General features: G+C 38.3%; 1 pseudogene; it reads left to right on the top strand.

Moving 5' to 3' along the window:
• Nucleotides 1-3,036: 3,036 nt before the first annotated feature.
• LOC100057223 (heat shock-related 70 kDa protein 2-like) overlaps nt 3,037-20,542 on the top strand; it is a 48,903-nt pseudogene continuing 31,397 nt past the window's right edge.

The raw sequence follows: 20,542 nt of genomic DNA, 5'->3' as shown, positions 1-20,542 counted from the left end.
ACTTGAAAAGAATGTGTATTCTGTTGTTTTTGGATGAAATGTCCTATGTTTATCCACTACGTCCATCTGGTCAAATGTGTCGTTTAGGGCCAGTGTTTCCTTATTGATCTTCTGTTTGGATGACCTATCCATTGGTGTAAGTGGAGTGTTAAAGTCTCCTACTATTGTTGTGTGACTGTGTATTTCTCCTTCTATGTCTGTTAATAATTGCTTCATATACTTAGGTGCTCCTATGTTGGGTGCATAGATATTTACAAGTGTTATATCTTCTTGTTGAGTTGTCCCCCTTATCATTATGTAGTGCCCTTCTTTGTCTCTTATTATAGTTTTTGTTTTAAAGCCTATTTTGTCTGATATAAGTATTGCTACCCCTGCTTTCTTTTCTTTGCCATTTGCATGGAATATCTTTTTCCATCCTTTCACTTTCAGTTTCTGAGAGTCTTTTGGTTTGAAATGTGTCTCTTGTATGTAACATATATATCTGTCTTGTTTATTTATCCAATTGGCCACTCTATGCCTTTTGATTGGAGCATTTAGTCCATTGACATTTAAAGTAGCTATTGATAAATATGTATTTATTGCCATTTTGTTACTTTTTTTCTGGGTGTTTTAGTAATTCTTCTCTGTTCCTTTCTTTTTCTCTTGCTTTGCTCTTCCCTTGTGGTTTGATGGCTTTCTTTAATAATATGTTTGATTTCTTTTGTCTTACTTATTTGCTTACTTATTATATGTTTCTTATTTGTGATTACCATGAGGATCCTATTTAATATTCTATGTATATAACAGTCTGTATTGAGTTGATGGACTCTTTAGCATGACTTATTTCTAAAAGCTCTACTTTCTCACTCCCCTCCTCCCACATTTTATGTTTTTGAAATCACATCTAGTCTCTTGTTTTGTGTGTGTCTATCCATTACCCTCTTATCATTGAAATAGGTAATTTTAGTACTTTTGTCTTTTAACCTTCATTTTATCTTCACAGCTGGTTGATCTGCTACCTTTACTATACTTTTATCTTTACAGTGATTTTATTGCCTGGGTTTTTGGGGGGCTTTTTTCAATAATTTTGTTTTATCCCTATTTGTGGTCATTGCTTTCCTACTTAAATAAGTCCCTTCAGTATTTCTTGTAGCACTGGTTTCTTGGTGATAAATTCCTTTAATTTTTGATTGTCTGGGAAGCTCTTTATCTCTCCTTCCATTCTGAATGACAACCTTGATGGATAGAGTATTCTTGGCTGTAGGTTTTTTCCTTTGAGCACTTTAAATACATCATGCCATTCTCTTCTCACCTGTAGGGTTTTGGCTGAGAAGTTGGTGGATAGCCTTATGGGCTTTCCTTTGTATGTCACTTGTTGCCTTTCTCTTGCTGCTTTTAGGATTCTCTCTTTATCTTTTATTTTGGACATTTTAATTATAACATCTCTTGGTGTGGGCCTCATTGTGCTTATCTTGTTTGGAGCTCTCTGTGCTTTCTGTACTTGGATGTCTGTTTCCTTCCTTAGGTTAGGAAAATATTCATCTATTATTTCTTCAAATAAATTTTCTGCCCCTTTGTCTCTCTCTTCTCCTTCTGGGACACCTATAATACGAATGTTAGTGTGCTTGATATTGTCCAAGAGTTTTCTTAGACCATTCTCATTCTGTCTAATTCTTTTTTCTGTTCAGCTTGGGTGATTTCCTCTAGTCTTTCATCTAGCTTCCTGGTATGTTCTTCTGTATCCTCCACTCTGCTGTTGAGTCCCTCTTGTGAATTTGTCCTCCCCAGTATTGTATTCTTCACTTCTGATTGGTTCTTTTTTATATTTTCCAGTTCTTTGTTGATGAGCTCACTGTGCTCATCCAGTCTTGTCCCAATATCTGTGAGCATCCTTATGAGATTTTATTTGAACTCTTTGTCATGTAGCTCACTTATTTCTGTTTCATTTAGTCATTTTTCTGGGGTTTTGTCCTTTTCCCTTGCTTGGAATGTATTCCTTTGTCTCCTCATTATGACTCTTTGTCTGTGCTTATATCTATGTATTAGGTGAGTCAGCTGTGTCTCCTGATCTTGCAGAAGTGTCTTTATGTAAGGGATGCCTTTTGAGGCCCAGCAGTGTGCTTCCCTCTCATCACCAGTCCAAATGATCCAGCAGTGACCCCTTTGTGGGCTACTTGCCTTCTTCTACTGTGGCAGGGTTGCTCTTACTTCAGGTTCCCAGGGAGTCTAGTCTTTCCTTCCCTGGCCAGCTGTTTGTGAATCTGGTTTGGGGAGCCTCAGCAACATTGGCTACAAGGTCTAACAGCACACTTCTGTGGCAGTTTTCCTGTTAATTGGGTAGGTACCCAGTGTAGCTGGTTGCTAGGCTCAGGGGCTTACAGTTGCTATAGGCCTCAGGCCTACAAGGCTGTTGTCAGTTCTCTTAGGGGTGCAGCTGAGTGGGGCTTGCCCTAGGCACAGGAGCACTCAATTATTTCAGGCTTTGGAAGGTGGGGATTATCCTTTTTATGGCTATTTGTGAGGCACAGGTCTTCTGCCAGTGATAAACCTCACCCCGTACAGTACCACATACACTGTCAACACAGTCCTGGTCCAGGCACACTTCCCTACTCCCTGGAGCATACCCTGAGCCCCCACTACAGAAGCCCCCACCTCTCCACCAAAGCCCCCCACAGTTCACCTCATCCTCACATAGGCCCTGCCCTACAGAGGTGGACACACTCACCTGCCTGTAGAGAATCAAGGCACCCAGTCAATGCAGGCTGACAAGTAGCCTGACTTGCTGTAGTAGTCTTGCTACAAGCAAAAGAAAAGGAAAAAGAATTAGGCAGAATAAGAATGGTCTAAGGGAACTCTTGGACAGTAGTCTTGCTGCAGCAAGTAGCAGGCTTGCTGTTGGGTGGGGCCAGTCCCTAGGGCAGGCTGCCTGCCCTGGCTGAACTGGAGTAAATCTGTGCTGTAGTGGGTGTGGCAGACCACTGGGCTAACAGGCCAAGGGAAGAACATCAATGGCATCCGCCGGGCTCTGTGTCAGCATGCTTGGACCAGGTCAGAACAATGGCCCCCACCAATGTCTCAGTCTTCAGAGAGATCCCTCCTCTCACTGAGATGCCCCCAGACCCTGCCAGGTGAGTATCTTTTCACCAAAGGACTGTCAGCCTTCTCTCTGGAGATTTTAGGTTGCTGAGACAGGTGAGTTTGTGCGTGGGCCCTTTAAGACCTGGGTCTTTTCAGCTTTTGGCTGATAGCTTTTCTGCGGGTATCCACACTACAGTTAATAGCAAGCGAAGCCAGATAGTAAGACCCTCGTCTCAGTTGTGCTGAGTCTGAAGGATGCTTATAGCAGTATCAGCACCTGCTCCAGACCTCACTCCTCCAGGGAGGGCTGCATACCTTAGCGTGGCTCCTGCCTGTCCAGCTAAGAAATTCTGCTGCTCCTGAAAGTGGCTTTTTTTCTCTCCAGCAGGAATTTCTGCCTCTTCTGCTTTAGTCAGGACTCTCCCTTGTTGTGGGGGTTCTTTTTATCCAGTTTTCAGTTTTCAATCCAGGGTAATTTTTCCAAAAATAGTTGTAACCTGGTTGTGTTTGTGGGAGGAGATGAGTTAAGAGACTGATTACACTACCATCTTGATGAGATCCAACATTTAGGATTTTATAATTCTGAGATGTTTTACATGATCTTTATGTGCATATTTTTTTAATTCCTTAGGATAGATTTCCAGAAATAGAATTACCGGATCAAAAGCAATGAAGAGCTTTGTGATTCTTCATATTTATTTCCAAATTGCTTTCCAAAAGTAATGTAAAAGAGTACTGGCTTCTCTGCCCCTTACCCTTCTCAAAGCTCTTACCAGTACTGGGGATTAGCATTTAAATCAATAGATCATAACTTGTATCTCATCTTTGTTTTAATGTATCTTGCTGATTCTTTGGGTCATGATATATTTGTTTGGTATTTGTTTGTTTTTGTGAAATTGTTTAATTTCCCTTGCTTATCTACTTGGGTCTTTATTGATTTTGATAATCTCTCTCTATATTTAGAATATTAATCCTCTGCTCTTTGATCTTATAGACTTGTGCATTTGACCAAAAGAAGTAACACAGCTCTAAATTGTACTCAGAAATTCCAAATATTACAGTTTCCAAGGGAAAGAACTTCTGGGAGAATGGTATTGGTGAGAAATGTGTGGTGTGTTGGTTTAGCTGGTATATTTTCAGAAATCATAATATAATTTCACAATGAAGATATTTCTCAGTGGTGGGTAGGTTGTAATACCAAAATCTAAGCTTACCTTGTGTTTAATTTATCATTATTTCTCCACTTTTCCCTGTGCAATACACATTTACTCATAATACTGTTCCCAGCACTTTGCTTTTTGTTCAGCTAGTTTTGCTGAATGAATACCCTAACTCACCCAAACTTTTCAGGTATGTGTGAACACAGACCATGTGACATAGAATTACTTGTATGTGTTTCCCTCCATTCATTAGAATGATAATTATGAAGGGTGTTTCCCCAAAAAAGGATTTTATGAAAATTCTCAGAAAGTCATTTTCCGTAACTATTTTATGGTTCAAATTAATCTAAAAAGTACAATTATAATATCTTTGATTACTAAAGTTACAAAAATATTCCCTTTGGAACAAACCCCACAGCATCACTAGAGCTCATATGAAGATCTTGTCTCTAGGCGACAGTGGGGTAGAGGTGGGAGATGATCCAATTTTTTCTCTAGTTAGGCATGTTCTTTTGCTACAGTTCTCTGATGTGCAGTTATGTTGGAAGTCCTCACCTCCACTTCCCATCCAAATCTAGACAGAATTTGAAATATTGGTGGCTATGTGTGCAGTGGTGGTGGCTGGACATAAAAGAGGCTGTTTATCCTCTCAGAGACAATCATAATGATGGATCTCAGCATTTTCATAGACTCTATACTTTTTAGAGAAGACTCTGAGGCTTTTCCTCTTGATATCCCTCAAATCCACTAAGGCTGTACTTTGCACATGATAGATGCTCAATAAATATCTGGGATGTAAGCAGGAAGTTGACAAATGTAAACCACTGTGGAGTGAAAATAGTGTGAATTTAAAAGTGAAACTCCTCAGTACAGTGTACACATGGAAACATGCCGAAGAATAGTTGTAAAGACTATGGCAAATTTAATGTCAACTTTTTATTAGGGAAGTTTGTCAGTTGTTTGTGCTTTACTCATAGATTGGGAGCACTGGTTGAGAATGAGCTTCCAGCCAGGGGACATTTGTTAGTGATGTTGGTGGGTAAGGAAAATATGGCCTATCTCTGGGTAGCACTCTAATTCTACATTGAGAGGGGAGGAGAGAGAGAGAATAAATTATCATAATATTTCAAATTTACCTGTCCCCAAATTAAGTGAAATCAAAAGGATGAGCATTACATACAGAGTATTCAGAATATTCAGTCTCAGTCTGCCCTTTGCCACCACAGCTTAAGATTTATTATTCAATTTGACTTTCAGAAAGAAGGATGCCACTTTCTGCTGTAAAAATCTCACCACCTTTGCCACAGTTTGCTGAGAGTTCTAGCTTTGCCTTGATGTTTCTTCTTTGGAATCAGGACTAAGTGGGTGCTCTCCCAGAGAAATTTGAGGAAAATCAGGTTGATGTGTCCTATTGCTTTACCTGGTCTTCTGTTTCATATCAGGTATTAGGAAGCAAATTAATGTGGAGGTGGTACTCTCATTCTCTCTCAGTTGGGGCTTGCAATGCCGTATAAATTGTAGACATAGTCATTTTGCTTCAGTTAAGTGATGGCTGTACCATCTGTCCACTTTTTCTCTGCTATGCAGAATCTCAGATGATGTTTAATATTAAAAATCATTGCCCCAGGAGAATATTTTATGACATTTTAAAAATTGCTTTTTTATGCAGTGTGAAGTGCTCTGAATCACTGCAAGTCAAGGCTTTTGTCAAGATGAGACTGAAGGGTGAATTCAAATAAGTGGAATTGAGTGAGGTTAAAGTGAAAAATGGAAAGTTTGGAAAGTGCAGAGAAAGGCCCCCAATCCAAAAGATGTAGACCCTTCTAAGGACTGTGTTCCCCACTCCAAAGCAATCTGAGCAAGAGTCCATTCTACAGGTCAGGGGCACTCAAAGCATGGAGTTGGGGAGTGCTTGGGTTAGTTTCTAGAAAACTGTTGTCAGGGCTGTTGTAAATAAGGTAATATATAGAAATACACTACTGTATTACCTGGTCTGTTGTAAGCATTGTAAATAGCAGCTATTAGTTACAGCAATATCATAGTAGAAAAACAATCATGTGACCAAATCTCAGTTTCCCCACTTCTTGACTATATGGCCTTGGGCAAGTAACCTGATGTATCTGAGCCTCAGCTTTCTTTGCGGTAAAATGGAGACAATGATAATACTTCAGCTCTTAGAGATGTTGTGAGGATTAAATCAGATCAAAGCATATCTAACCCCTAGAACAAAATTTAACCCACAATAAGCTTTCAAAGAGTGGCTGCTATAACTGTAATGACCATTGTTTGCAACATCGCTGGATTTCACATGAGTGTTTCTGCTGCAGTCTTTTTTCTAGCTACTCCCAGACTGTTTTCTCTACTGCATTGGTTTTTCACCCTTCCCCAAAGAATGGATTGCTATGCTTCTCTTATGATAGTGATTGCGTTTGATCTCTTCTGAATTCACCATTAAAAAATAATTCAACCCCACTCATTTAGCATGAGAGGAAACAGGGTCCAAAGAAGAAAGAGATCGCTCAGCTCATGCAGTTTTGGGACTGGCAGGACTGAGCAGGGACTCCTTGTCTGGGGACCTTTCCTCAGTGCCATCATTGCCTCTCTTAAGGGCCTGCCTTCCTCAGTCACCCAGATCATTCCCAGAGTACATTCAGACTTATGAGGAGAAGCCTCCCTACTCACACCTTGCGAGTAGAGAGGTTATTTTCTTAGTTTTGCTTTTGTTTTGTATTCCTGACACTAGATTGAAATAAAATTAAAAATTCAGTTCCTCAGTCATGCAAGACACATTTCAAGCTGTCAATAGCCATGTGTGACTAGGGGCTACCATACTGTGTAGCATAGATACAGAACATTATTCTCATTGCAGAGAGTTCTATTGGACAGCAAGTTTCTACAGCCTTCTCCCACTAAGGATAGGCTTCAGAAAATCAGGCTCTGAACTGGGCCAGGTCCTACCTTGGCTGCCTCCTCACTGGATTCACTGAACACAGAGTTTGCCCTCTTCTCTCTATCTATGGCCAGAGGGGAAAGTCACTTTATTTCCATTGTTTTGTCTTTCTCTATATCTATCTGATATATCTAGATATCAAAATATATTATATCCCGGTGTTGTTTTAGATGAGAAAGTCTTAGTTTCTTGTGCACTGTCTCTTAGTGGACCAGTCTGATAGGAAAAGAGCAAAGGAGCTGCTCTTTGTGCTGTCCATGGTTATGACACTTTCTGTTACTTATACATAAGAGTCCCTGGCCATCAGGAAGAAAGGGGTCCATCAGGTTGTAGCACTGACTTATAGAGCAGCTATGCTGCTTTAATGGAGATGAGGGTAAGGGATTGTAAAGCACATATTAAAATAACTTTTCCTCAGTATCTCAAAGAGACATCTGCACAGCCATGTCCATTGCAGCATTACATGCAGCCAAGATATGAGAACAACCTAAGTGTCTGTCAACGGATGAATGGATAAAGAAGATGTCATACACACACACTGTAATATTATTCTGCCATGAGAAAGAAGAAAATCTTGCCATCTGTGGCAACGTGGATGGACCTTGAGGGCATTATGCTAAATGACATGTCAGACAGAGAAAGACAAATACTGTATGATCTCTCTTATATGTGGAATCTAAAAGAGCCAAACTTGTGAAAACAGAGTAAAATTGTAATTACCAGGAGCTGGGGAGTAGGGGAATTGGGGAGATGTTGTTTAAGGGTATAAACGTGCAACTACTAGATAAATAAGTTCTGGAGATCTAATGCACAGCCTGGCAATTATAGTTAACAATACTGTATTATAAATCTCAAAGTTGATAAGAGGTCTTAATTGTTCTCACCACAAAAATGAAATCATGTGACTTGATAGTGGTGTTAGCTAACATTACTGTGTAATTGTATTGCAACATATAAATGTATCAAACCAACGCATTGCACACCTTAAACCTACACAATGTTATATGTCAATTACATCTCAATTAAAAATGTTTAAATTAGCTTTACATATTACCTTTCACATACTTGTGCATATACAATTCATTTGCTGATAATTTATGTTTTGGAAATTTGATTAGTTGCTTTTTTTCCTGGAAAAAAGTGGAGAAAAGGAGATTAATCAAAAGCTATGTCTTAAGCACTTCTGTGACATAACCTTTACTGAGGCCTTACCCTGTGCCAGGAACTATATGCTTAACACTGGGCCAAAAGGATGGGGAGTGAGAGAGAGGGAGGGGCCAAGACTGGATTTGAGGGCTTGAGTAATAGGATGATGCCAAACGCTGAAATGTGGAAAGCTGGGGAGGGGACAGAGCAGTTTCCAACTCAGATGCAGATTCTCCTGCTGTGTTTTTATATTCCTAAAATCACGTTACTGGAAATCCAGTAGAGAGTGGAAGGGACCAGATTACCATCGCAAATCCTCATGGAAGTGTCATTTTAGAAGGATGTTTAACTTCCATAACATTTAGGCGGGCATAAACTGTCACAACCCAATAGACGTTATTTCTGAGGACAATTTCCACTGAATTTTTTCTAGTCTAGAACATTAGAATATTGTTACTTTTTAAATTATGGAAGTGTTAAATGATTACAGAAATTTTAGAAAATACTAAAATGTATTAAAAGGTATTTTGAAACGTCATCCATAACTTCGTGCTTCAAAACAACATTATTAACATCTTGGTAAATTTGCTTCATGCCACAGATATTTTAAGGAGCATCTTCCATGTGCCAGGGACTTATTGGGCGATGGAAGTTTACAAAGAAATAAAACAGGCAGAGCTCCTACCCTCAGGGAGCTTACATTATAGAAGCAAAGAAAAACAATGAATTATTAAATAAAATAATGTAGAGTATTGTGAAGAAAAGTGTAGCAGTGTAAAGGCAATAAAGAGTGATGGCAGTACAATTGTAAATAAACAGACAGGAAGTTGAAGGACATGGTATTTGCTACTGAAGTTGTATTAAAAAAAAGGATCCAGCTATGTGGCGATCAGAGGGAAAAGCATTCCAGGGAATAGAAAATAGATCGCAAAACCTAGTGCTGGAAGCCATTGGATATACTCAAGGAGCTAATGAAAGGTCAATGTGCCTGCAGCATTGACAGACAGAAGGCGAGTATTACAAGCTGAAGTTGGAGAAATAGGCCAAAAGAAAAAGAATTTTTATCTTGTAAGTGTGATGGGAAGACATCACAGTGTGATAATCATGGGAGAAATGTGACCTGATTTATATTTAAGGAGATCACACTGATTGACATACAAAGTGTGATCATGCTGGAAACGTCCTGTGTTGGATCCTTTGTTTGCTGGATCCCATCTTTTTCTCTTTCTTGGCTTCCTCTCTTATTTTGATGTAGCAAATTTTCCATAGCTTTATTTTTAAAAGTGCAAAGAAGATAAATTTGTAGGCACTGCTTATCTGAAAATATATTTTCCACACACTGTTGATTGATACTTTTTTCTTGACATAAAATTCTAAGTTGAATATCATTTTCTCTCATTTCTAAGACATTGTTTCATTATCAAATTAGCTTCCAATAATGCCGTTGAAGTTTGATGGACTATAACTCCAGATTCTTTGAATGTGACCTATTGTTCTAAACTCTCTGTAAACTTTCAGACCTTTCTCTTCATTCCTGGAGTTCTGAAATTTCATGATATGCCTTTGTATGGTGCGTATATCATTTAATGTGATAGGGAAATGGCAGAACCTTACAAATTATAATCTCTTCTCCTTCAGTTCTAGGAATCATTATTGTATTCTAGGAATCATTTAAAAATATGTCTTCTCTGTCTCTTCTTTCTTCCTTCTTTTCTCTCTTCCTCCCCTTCCTCCCTCTTTTCCCTTCCTTCCTACCTTCTTTGCTTCTTTCCTTTCTTCCTTCCATCCTCCTCCCTTCCTCTCTCTCTCTGCAACTCATTATAATTTGGATATCTTAAATTAATTCTTTAATTTGCTTATTTTTTTGTCTACTATGTTTCTGATCTTTAAGTTTCACTTTCTGCGCTATATACTGATTCTTATTGCTCAGTTTGTAATGATATTTAAAAAAATTCTTGGAATCATATTTTTATTTTCTAAGACCATTTTCTTATTTGGGGGATGTTTCTTTTTTAATATTATCCTGTCCTATTTTATGGATTTAATATTTCATCTTATTTTTCTGAGATTAATGATTATTAATGATAAATTTTGCTCCTTAAATTATTTCTGTTTCTTCTTAGTTTTTTCTTGTTTATTTATTAAGGTCTCTATGTTTCCTTTGGAGAATTTTCTCAAATGTCTGTTGTCCCTTGGCTGTCTACATATTTAAGAGTGAGACAGTGAAAATGCATTTGGACGTTTTGAGCAAATGCAGTTGCTGTTGACTGGTGGACTTCAGTGTGGCAGATGCCCATGTATTCGTACTGTACCTTTAAGTCGTTTATCCAGAAATAAGTATTCTAATCTTCCCCCTTAGGATCTAGCCTGCATTCTGAGAACCATACTGGTGGAGGGAGATCAGAAATATACATTTACCTATGTTTTCCTAAGTTCTTTAATGACTTGATACTTTACATATAACTTCTTAATCCATTTAGAATGCATGATAATATAACACAATGTAATATACATATTGTAATGCAACATAACATAACGTAACATAATATAAATCAAGTTCCATATATATAGTCCAGTGGCCTCAGCCAGAGAGCCTGAGTTTGAATCTTGTCTCCACCATCACTAATTGCATGACCTTTTGCAATTTGTTGACTCTCTCTATGTGTCAATTTCCTCTGCGTAAAATGAGGATAATAAAGGAATCTACTACATAGGGTTTTTGTGAGTATTACAATGTGTTAATATATGTAAAACATTTAGAACAGTTCTTGGCATACAGTAAGCACAATCTAAGAATTAGCTATCATTATTAATGACTCTGTATCAGTACCAGAGTGTTATAATACTACAATTATAGTATTTTCAAACCTGTGAAAGAGGAATTAGACTTTTCTCTGTGGCCTCATCTGATAAAACTAGGACTAGTTAAAGGAAGCCTTGGGGAGATGAACTTTGGTTAAAATAAGGAAAAGAAGGGCTTTGCTAACCATTGTAAGTACCCAAAGATGGAACTGACCACCTCAAGATTGAATGAGTTTCCTGTCAATGAAAATGTTCAAAAGAATGTTTGTGAACCATTTTGTGGTACTGTTAGAAGGTGTTCCTAGTAATAAAAGACAATTTGCATTCAATGAACATGGAAGCACTTTTAAAAATCTGATATTTTACAATCCCAACACTGTAATATAATCAGAGAACATGAATGGTAAGAAGGGCAGAAGAAGCAGCATCAACTTGATCCTAGTTTTTAACGAGTCTACAATTTTAACCAGGCAAAAATAAGAGGTCTTTGTTAAACTATGATGGGGGATCATATAGAACAGAGCTAAAATCACATGTATATGGAAAGAATTATGGGAAAACAAGTTAAGTACGGAGAAAATATAAAAATTTAGTTAAGTTTTAGGATGTCTAGGCAAAACTGGTTCACATGAACAAAAGAAATTAAATCAGATTCCTCCTCCTCAGTGATATATAGTTCAATAAAATGAACAATCGATGTCATTGCAGTTGGTATTAAATATAATGTTAAAAGTGGGTGGCCAATGGTTGTGAAGAAAAGAAAAATCATTTAAACTTTAAAGCAAAAAATCTTTCCCGGCTTAGTATGAGCAAGTGTGTTTGTTAATGCTCTGAAATTCAGAAATCATTCCCCTTCCTTCAAGTATTGAGTTATATTATTTAAAGACACCTTTATCTCCAATTTTATGTCTCTTAAATTTTATTTTCTTTTCGAATAATTACTGAATTCTGCTAGCAATAACACTCATTGTGACTGTTGTATGTATTTAAAGATCCTAAGTAAGCACTGAGGAGATTGAAAGCAAATGACCCTGAGTGTCCATGAGAAAACTAACTCACCAGGAGTGAGCCGTAGGCTTTGAGTTGTTTTTCCAGTAGGGAGATCATATGCACATTCAGCTCCTGGTCTTTCTGTGTACCCCAAGACACACATTTATGAAGCGCTAGGTTTAGGTACCACCCAGAGTCACAGAACCTGAATATCTTGAGACATGTGATCTAGGTCGGGAATGAAAGTAGAGGATAGAACTTAAGAACACAACTTCCGGAACCAGCACATCTTGTACGATCTTGAGTATGTGCTTAACCTTGCTGAGCATCAGTTATCTTTATTTATCATGGGGATAATAATACTATGCCATAGGGTTGATGTGAGGATGAATAGAGATGATGTATATACAATCACTTGCAAGAAGCCTAGCATATAGTAGGCTCTTACATACTGAATTATGAAAAGTGATCTTTAGTCCCTGTAAGACTTGGGAAAAGGCACAAGGTATTGGAAATCAATATGGATAAAAGAAAGCACAAACCATATCTCCCTGTCTGACAGAGTTACTCTGGCCCTTCAGGTATAAAAATCTTAACCCCACTCATTCTTTCTACTCTCCCTCCAGCTCTCCAAACTTCTGCATCTTCCCAGCTCACTGGTGGTAACTAAGCCACTCAGTGGCGACTTCCACATTGACTTTCCTTGCACCCTCGGTGTCCCACACTTTGACTGACTCACATGAGGAACTGGATTGGGCTTTATCCCACAGGGAAGTATTGCAGGTTGTCCCTCATTAAACTCTTCCCCACTTGCCACACATCTTTCCTCATCCCATATTCTCGGGCTCTTGACAAACCTGTGCTGCAGATCACTGGACCATAGGTAACTGAGCTATGGGATAGGGTGACAAAGCCACCTTAATACATAGTCTAAACGTGAGTACTTCAATATTCTCTGTTAAATGTGGCTAGATGGAAGCATACATTTCCTAGTCTTTAAAAATAGATTCATCAACTTTCACCAATACTGAGTTGACCTTGATAGGTGCCTTTCATTGTATTATAATTCAGTGCTGCAAGAAGTCTTTACAAACAGCCCAATTGCATAACATCAAGGGAATGGTAAAGTAAATTATGGTACATCCACATGATGGACCGTTATGCAGCTATTAAAATGATGTTTACAAAGACTTTTTAATGACAAGGGAAAATGTTAATGATATAATGCCTACTGAATAAAAATAGGCTACAAAAATGTTCCGCATAATATGATTTAAACCATCTAATAAAATATGATATATATGTATATTACTGTATGTACAATAATAATTTAGAATATTAAGAACACATATAGCAAGTGTAAAAAGTATTTAAGCATGCACATATGCGTATATGTGTGTGTGTGTGTGTGTATAATATACTAGAAATAAACATAATGTTAACAGTGATTATCTATAGGTGAAGAAATTACAGGTGATTTTTATTTTTTATTTTATATTTTCTCTTCTTTTTCCCCCTTGATATCCTACAATATACAAGCAATGCTTTTATAACCTGCAGAAGATAAACATTTCTTATTCCACAGTTATTTAACCAAAGTTAATTTTGTTTGAGCTGTGAAATCAATTCATCATCTAGGTATTTGAGAGCTGAATGTGACTGCTTCTCATCTTGAGTGCAAATGGTTTCCCTAGACTTGCAAGGCCAAAGGAGTAGCTTGACCCTGCAAACTGTGGTTTAAAAATATGCTAAGTAGGGGCTGGCCTAGTGGTGTAGTAGTTAAGTTCTCAAGCTCTGCTTCAGCGGCCTGGGGTTCTCAGGTTTGGATCCCGGGTGTGGACTTATGCATTGCTCATCAAGCCCTGCTATGGTGGTATCCCACATACAAAAACAAAAAAAATGGAGGAGGATGGGCACAGATGTTAGCTGAGGGACAATCTTCCTCAGCAAAAAAAGGAAGATTGGCAATGGCTGTTTGCTCAGGGCCAATCTTCCACACCAAAAAAAAAAATATATATATATATATATTTATATATGCGCTAATTAGTCAAAGAAGTATACAAATACAGACTCTGCTATGAGCCAAATCCTGTTCTATGAAGTGGGGTTGCAATAAGCTGAATAATGACCTCCCCCAAGATATTTTCCATGTCTTAATTTCTGGAACCTCTGAGTATCACTTTATATGGGGAAAAAAACAGGTTTCGTAGATGTGATTAAGTGAATATGTTGAGATAGTGTTCCACATGCAATCACACTTATCCTTGAAAAGCAGAAGGTGAAGGGAGATTAGACATAAACAGAAGAGGAGAATACAATGTGACCATGGAGGCAGAGATTGGAGTGGCGTGAACACAAGCCAAGTGATGCTGGCTACCACAAGAAGCTAGAAGCAGCAAGGAACGGATTCTATCCTACAGCCTCTGCAGGGAGTAGGGCCTAGCTAACACCTCGATTTTGGCCCAGTGAAACTGAGTTCAGACTTCTGGCCTTCAGAACTGTGAGAGAATAAAATTCTGTTATTTTAAGCCACCAGGTTTGTGGTAATTTGTTACAACACCCAGAGGAATACAATTCTTGGTTATAGAGACATGCGTGAAACATGGCCCTTGGCTATGAAGATTTCAAAGACTACAGAGGTAGAGTAAGGCATAAAGAGAGAAAATTATTATTATGTTGTTAAAAGTGACTGACTCCCTGTGAGGTCTGAAGAAGTCTTCCTGGAGGAGAGGTGATATTGGAGATAGGGCTTGGAGGATTAGTATGTGAAAGCAACAGGATTTGCCAGCCAGCTTTCTGGGATAGGGGGTATCAGCCCTTTGAGGGAAACGGTTTGTGGTTTCAGTCCCATTTCGTTAGCATAGTGCTTAATTGGGGCAGTAGAGGGTAGGGCACAATGGAGAGGCTACTAAACTGAGAGTAAAGATATACGTGTTTTGTCATTGTTATGTCACTAATTAACTGTGTGACTTTGGGCAAGTCACATCTTTAATCTATGCAAAACTTTAAAATGCAAATTTTGGGCTAGATTTCTAAGGGTCTCTTGCCATTCTAAATTTTCCTTAAGTCTATGTTTTGACAACACTGGGGGAGTGAAAATTGAGAACCAGTGTATATAGACTGGTAAACTGCAAGTATTTATAAGTGGTCATGAAACCTAAATTACAGGGGCCGGCCAGTGACCCAGTGGTTAAGGTTGTGCGCTCCACTTCAGAGGCTCAGGGTTTCGCCGTTCGAATCCTGGGCATGGACATGACGCCACTCGTCAGGCCATGCTGAGGCAGCGTCCCACATGCCACAACTAGAAGGACCCACAACTAGAATATACAACTGTGTACTGGGGAGATTTGGGGAGAAAAAAACCCTCAAATTACAAACTTAAAATAAAGTAGAGAATGCATTGCTTTGAGAATGCCTTTCTGTGAATGTAATTCCGTGTAAATATTTGCACACTTATGCAACACTCAGACACTTGGAAAACATACAGACATTTATTCCATAGTATTGTGTTTGCCAAATTTTCTACTATTCGAATTTTTATGTTAAGTTAAAATAGATTCCTGGCCTATATTTAAAGAATAGAACTAGACACTGAATTGGGATCCAAGGGAGAAAAGATAAATGAGAGCCCAAAAGGTTAGCACTGGGTGAAAAATGTTTTTTAGTCTCCATGTTATGTCACAGTGATGGAGTGTAAGATGCAGAGGCTGAAATGGTTTAATCAACCCTGCTTCCTAAAAAAACTTGCTCGGATTCTTTGCTGAAGCCTTAATAAGAGGGTTAAGACTGTCCCCTAGGGTAGAAGGTTAGATGAAGCAACCTTTGCTTATGACAGCACTTCAGATCATGGGCAGGATTGACTCAGTGGCTTGAAAGAGCAGGAAGACAGATAGAAATTCAGAGCTATTATTCAATTTCTTTTCCCTACTAATTGAAGGAAGAACCAAGCTCATTGTTTGCTTTCCTCATGGCATTATGACCAGTCTCCTCCTATCATACTATAGATAGCATTGCATCCAGTGGCACATATTGCTACATGAATCTTAAGTCTTCTGTAAGGTAAGACTTTCCTGAGGAAGTGCTCTAAGAGGAGCCACAGTTAGTCTGGTGAAGGGAGAATTGGGTGTTGTGCAATGTGAGCTATCAGGCAAAGACAACAACAAGAACAATGGGCCAGGTGAGAAAAAGCTTGTTGTGAGGACAGAACTATGCCTGCCTCGATGTTGCCGGGACGTAAATTGAGGGGCAGAGACTGTTGAAAATAGAGGCGAGAGAGTCCACCAAAAGGCCCCATCACAGAGCCTTTGTATTTCTAGCCAAGAAGCTTGGATTTGAACCTGTAAGCCAATGGAGAACCTTCAAAAGCAATGCTGACATTTGAGTCAGATGGCCCCATAGCTGGAGGGATCCACGCAGAGGAGGAAACCATTTGAATTCCATATGTAACTAGTGCTATGCATTTTACAAAGCTTACTGAATAACTGGTAGAATTGATAAAGGAAATGATAAAAGTACACATCAATCAATTGTATAAACTAAGGGTCAGAACAATGGTGCTAACTTAAGGCAGTGAGTTGAGGGCAGATTCAAGGGCCCGGATTTCTTTTGGGTAAGTTATTTACACTAGCAGTTCTTGCAATTCAGTTGCCTGAAGACAGATTCTATTTGTTTTAAAGAACCATGTCCTGAATTAAGGTGAAGTTCCCTAGTAGGACTTTTTAAAGTCTCTTTACTTATCTTTCTGTCTTTGGCCTTTCTTCCCTTAATTCCATTTTACACAGTGTGATCTGATTTATCTATCAAAGCAAGACTGATCATGCCCTTGTCACAAAATCACCATTGACTCACATCCCCATTAAACCACTGCCTAAAAATACAAATCTAGATTTTTCTGTCCTCAGCTCTGTGGTTCCAAGCCAAGGTTTTCACATTCTCTCTCATTATTCCTTTTCGTATACCATATATTACATCCAAACTAAACTACACTTTGCTTCTAATATTGTGTGCTTCCAACCATGCTTGTCCATAATGTCTTTGTCATCTGTGCACATTCGCCTTCTATCATCTTTTAGGGCCCAGCTCAGGTGTTGGCTCCTCTATGATGCTTTCCCTAATCCACCTTGCAAAATTCAAGCTGGATGTCTTCTCTCCTTCCCCCACCCTCTTCATGGTATTTTGTCTATGTCTGTCTTATAGTTCCTTGAATTTTCTACTTTGTATTGTATATCATGGTCCCTCAGCTAAGCTCATTGAGAAAGAGGATCATATCTTATTCATCATTCTAAACTCCATTTTTTATGTGGTTGCCTCTGTCTGGAATCCTTTTCTTTCATCTAGAGAAGGCCTGTACCCCTTTTAAGGCCTATTTCATTGATTATGTGACTTGTGTTTTTCCTGGCTTTCTTTTTCCCACCATAGGAGAACGTATCACCCACCCTTAGTACACCCATAACATTTTGTTCATTCCATTATGACCCCTAAAAAGTAAGCATTAGGTAAATACTGGAGTTCGGCTCATGCAGTTGTTACTCTTTTTGTTTGCTCATCACACTGACAATAAGGAACAATGGTATGGAATCTGAAAGCATGGACTCTTTCTAGACATGCAAGGATACCACAACCGATATCTTTTGTGAAAGTATAATCAAATCCATGAGTGATGCCAGTGTCCAGGTGCATTAAGCCTTGTGCCTTTGATGGTTATTTGACATTTCTTTCTTCTGATTGGCCATGTAGAAGCCACCACACCTAGGATCAAGCATGCTGGAATGGCTCATCCTTCCTTCCTCATCACTGCTCCTCATTCTCACAGTTATTCTCTGAAACACAAAGATTTCAAACACATATAGAGTATTTCCAATTCATCTTCACTTGACTGATAAAAATATTGTTCTTTAGGAGTCATTCGTTTCTCAGAATCTCTACAGGAGTTATTTTTAAAAAAACATTATTGCAAACTGACTCTGTTGTGACTTGAATGAGATTAGGATTGAACTAGCTCTCATGGAGTATGTAGACCCATTTTATCAAGAGGGATTTTCAGTGAGTATATTATTGCAGGCACCATATCTACATAGGTGAGTGTCAGATGAGGAGGACGGTCTTGCTCAAGTGCTTCAAATTTCTACTCACTTTGAAACTCACTTTTCAGGCATCATTTCAGGGCTGGAACCCAGGTGAGGTGAGTGAGGCATTCATCTGAAGTGACAAATTTAATATGGCACAGGGTGGAATTATGCCTGTATTTAAAAGTTTGGTTATTTTTTTAACTAGATTTTGATCAATTTTGATTTTTAAAATGTTGTATTAAAGCATTGTTTACCTTGCTGACCGAGTTTTGTGGCATCCCCCTTAATTTTGCATTTGAGGTGAATGCTTCACTCACCTCACACTAGCCCTGGCCTTTCTTGGCTTATAGCATTGACACACCAAGGCTCATACTCCTTCTGTCTGCCTCACCCCTGGACCTTCACAATGAGTGACTAACTCTTATGTCAGGCATGATGGCATCTCTGCATGGTTTATCAGGATCAATGTATTCAATGTATACTTTCACTCATGAGTAACTCTTGATGTGCTATGTCTGGTCATGTGTTTTGGGTGCTATATTAACTTTACTGAGATACCCAAACAGTCCAAACTGTGACTGCTTTGTTTGTGAAATCCGGAGTGTGCTTCAGCAGGTAGTGAGAGCTAAGGGATTGGTATGTTTTTGAGAAGTTTGGTAATTCTTCAGAATGAAGAGGACTGACTGTAAGGAAGTAAAATAATTTCTACTTTTGGTATAGTAGTGTGTAAGACATTTGTTTTGCTTAAAAGATTAATTCTTTATAAGAAATGCATTATCCATCTCTATTTTTTGTTTTCTGGATTCATATGCATCCAATGGTACTAGGTAAGGAGGAGCGTTTTTAGTCTCTAAAGACTGTGGCACATGATGATGGGCTTTTTCAATGACCTCTGCTATACAGCACTGTACCTAGCTACTTAGGAATAAAAATTAATAATAAGCACACGAATTCAAGGGCATCTGTCCAAATTCTCAGATGGATTTCCCCAGTGCCTTTAAAATCTAATAATAGTTCACACAGTACATGCTTTCACAGAGCTTTCCACTCCAGCTTATTAATCATCAGTGCTCCATGATTTTTCTTACAGAGCTTATAACCTAACTTTAATAATGTTGGGAAATGTCAGAGGAGCTAATGTTTAATCTTCAAGTATTTTTTATTTGAATCAGACAAAGATTGTGGTCTGCTTTTTTGGAACTTTAAGCATAACCAGAAATTTATATTTTTATATACAGCATAAATGTCAGCAATAGGATTGAGAACCAGAGATGTAAGGACCCTTGGAAGGTATACTTTGCAATCCTTCACTTTCACAGATAGAGATATTGAGACCACAAAGATAATACTGTTCTTACAATCCATTCTTCCTCACCTTAGACATGTGTGGCATGTGCCTTTATTTAATGAAAAAAAATATATGGATGTAAATACGTATTTGTTATTAGTCATCTATGTGATGCAATCTTCTTTTCTGTTAAAAAATAATAAGTGTTCTCGTGTGGTATTGGGCTAATTACTATATACAGTGAATTAAATGGACAAGATTTCTCTGAGCTTTTATTACCCCCGTGCTTTTAAATCACTTTACAAATATTCTTCAGTAATTTTTTCATTTCTTCTTTCACATATAAATATTTCTTCTAAAAATTAAAATTATTTCATTTTTTGAGCAAAATATGGGTATTGCAAAGGGAGAAAGGAGTAAGACAAAGCAGAACAGTTTTTTCAATAACATTTTGGGGGGTATATAAAACATTTGAGTCAAAAACATTAGATTTTTCGAAGTGTATTCTTATTCCATTTCTATCTAGTATATTGGGGTGCACAAAGATCTGGGTAAAGGGGCTGGAATCAGATCAGACTATCATTCCAGAATCTGCTGTCTTCCAGCCTGAATTTGTCTTGGTTGAGACTTCATGGTGCAAACCCCACGCCTATGGAAGTGGGCGTGTAGACTATTCCTGGTGTTTATGGAAGATTTCCCATTAGTTAAACTGAATGAAAAATACTCATTTAATACTATTTTTTCACGATTTGAGGCACTGGTTATATAATAGTGTACATGACTCAAGGAGTTACGTTGTTGTGGAAATAAGAAACACCCTCTAATAGGGAAATTCAATTCCTGACTCTTGGTTTATGGATGGTATATTGGCTACTATACTAACAAGGAGCTGAACTAAATGCTTCTCAGATCAGACACTGCAATTTCACTATAGAAGTGAGCTGGCTAACAGGAGCACACTTCTACTAGCATCTGTATAAACTATGGGCAGTGTTCAAAATAGAATGCAAAATGAAAACTTTGTCATGCCTCCTCTAGATTTATAGGAAAATCTTGAGTTGAAACTGCATTTTTACTTAGG

Source organism: Equus caballus, chromosome X, assembly GCF_041296265.1.
Source record: "Equus caballus isolate H_3958 breed thoroughbred chromosome X, TB-T2T, whole genome shotgun sequence".
NCBI lineage: Eukaryota > Metazoa > Chordata > Mammalia > Perissodactyla > Equidae > Equus > Equus caballus.
Note: the sequence above shows the minus strand (reverse complement) of the source record. Positions and strands in the feature narration are given on the sequence as shown.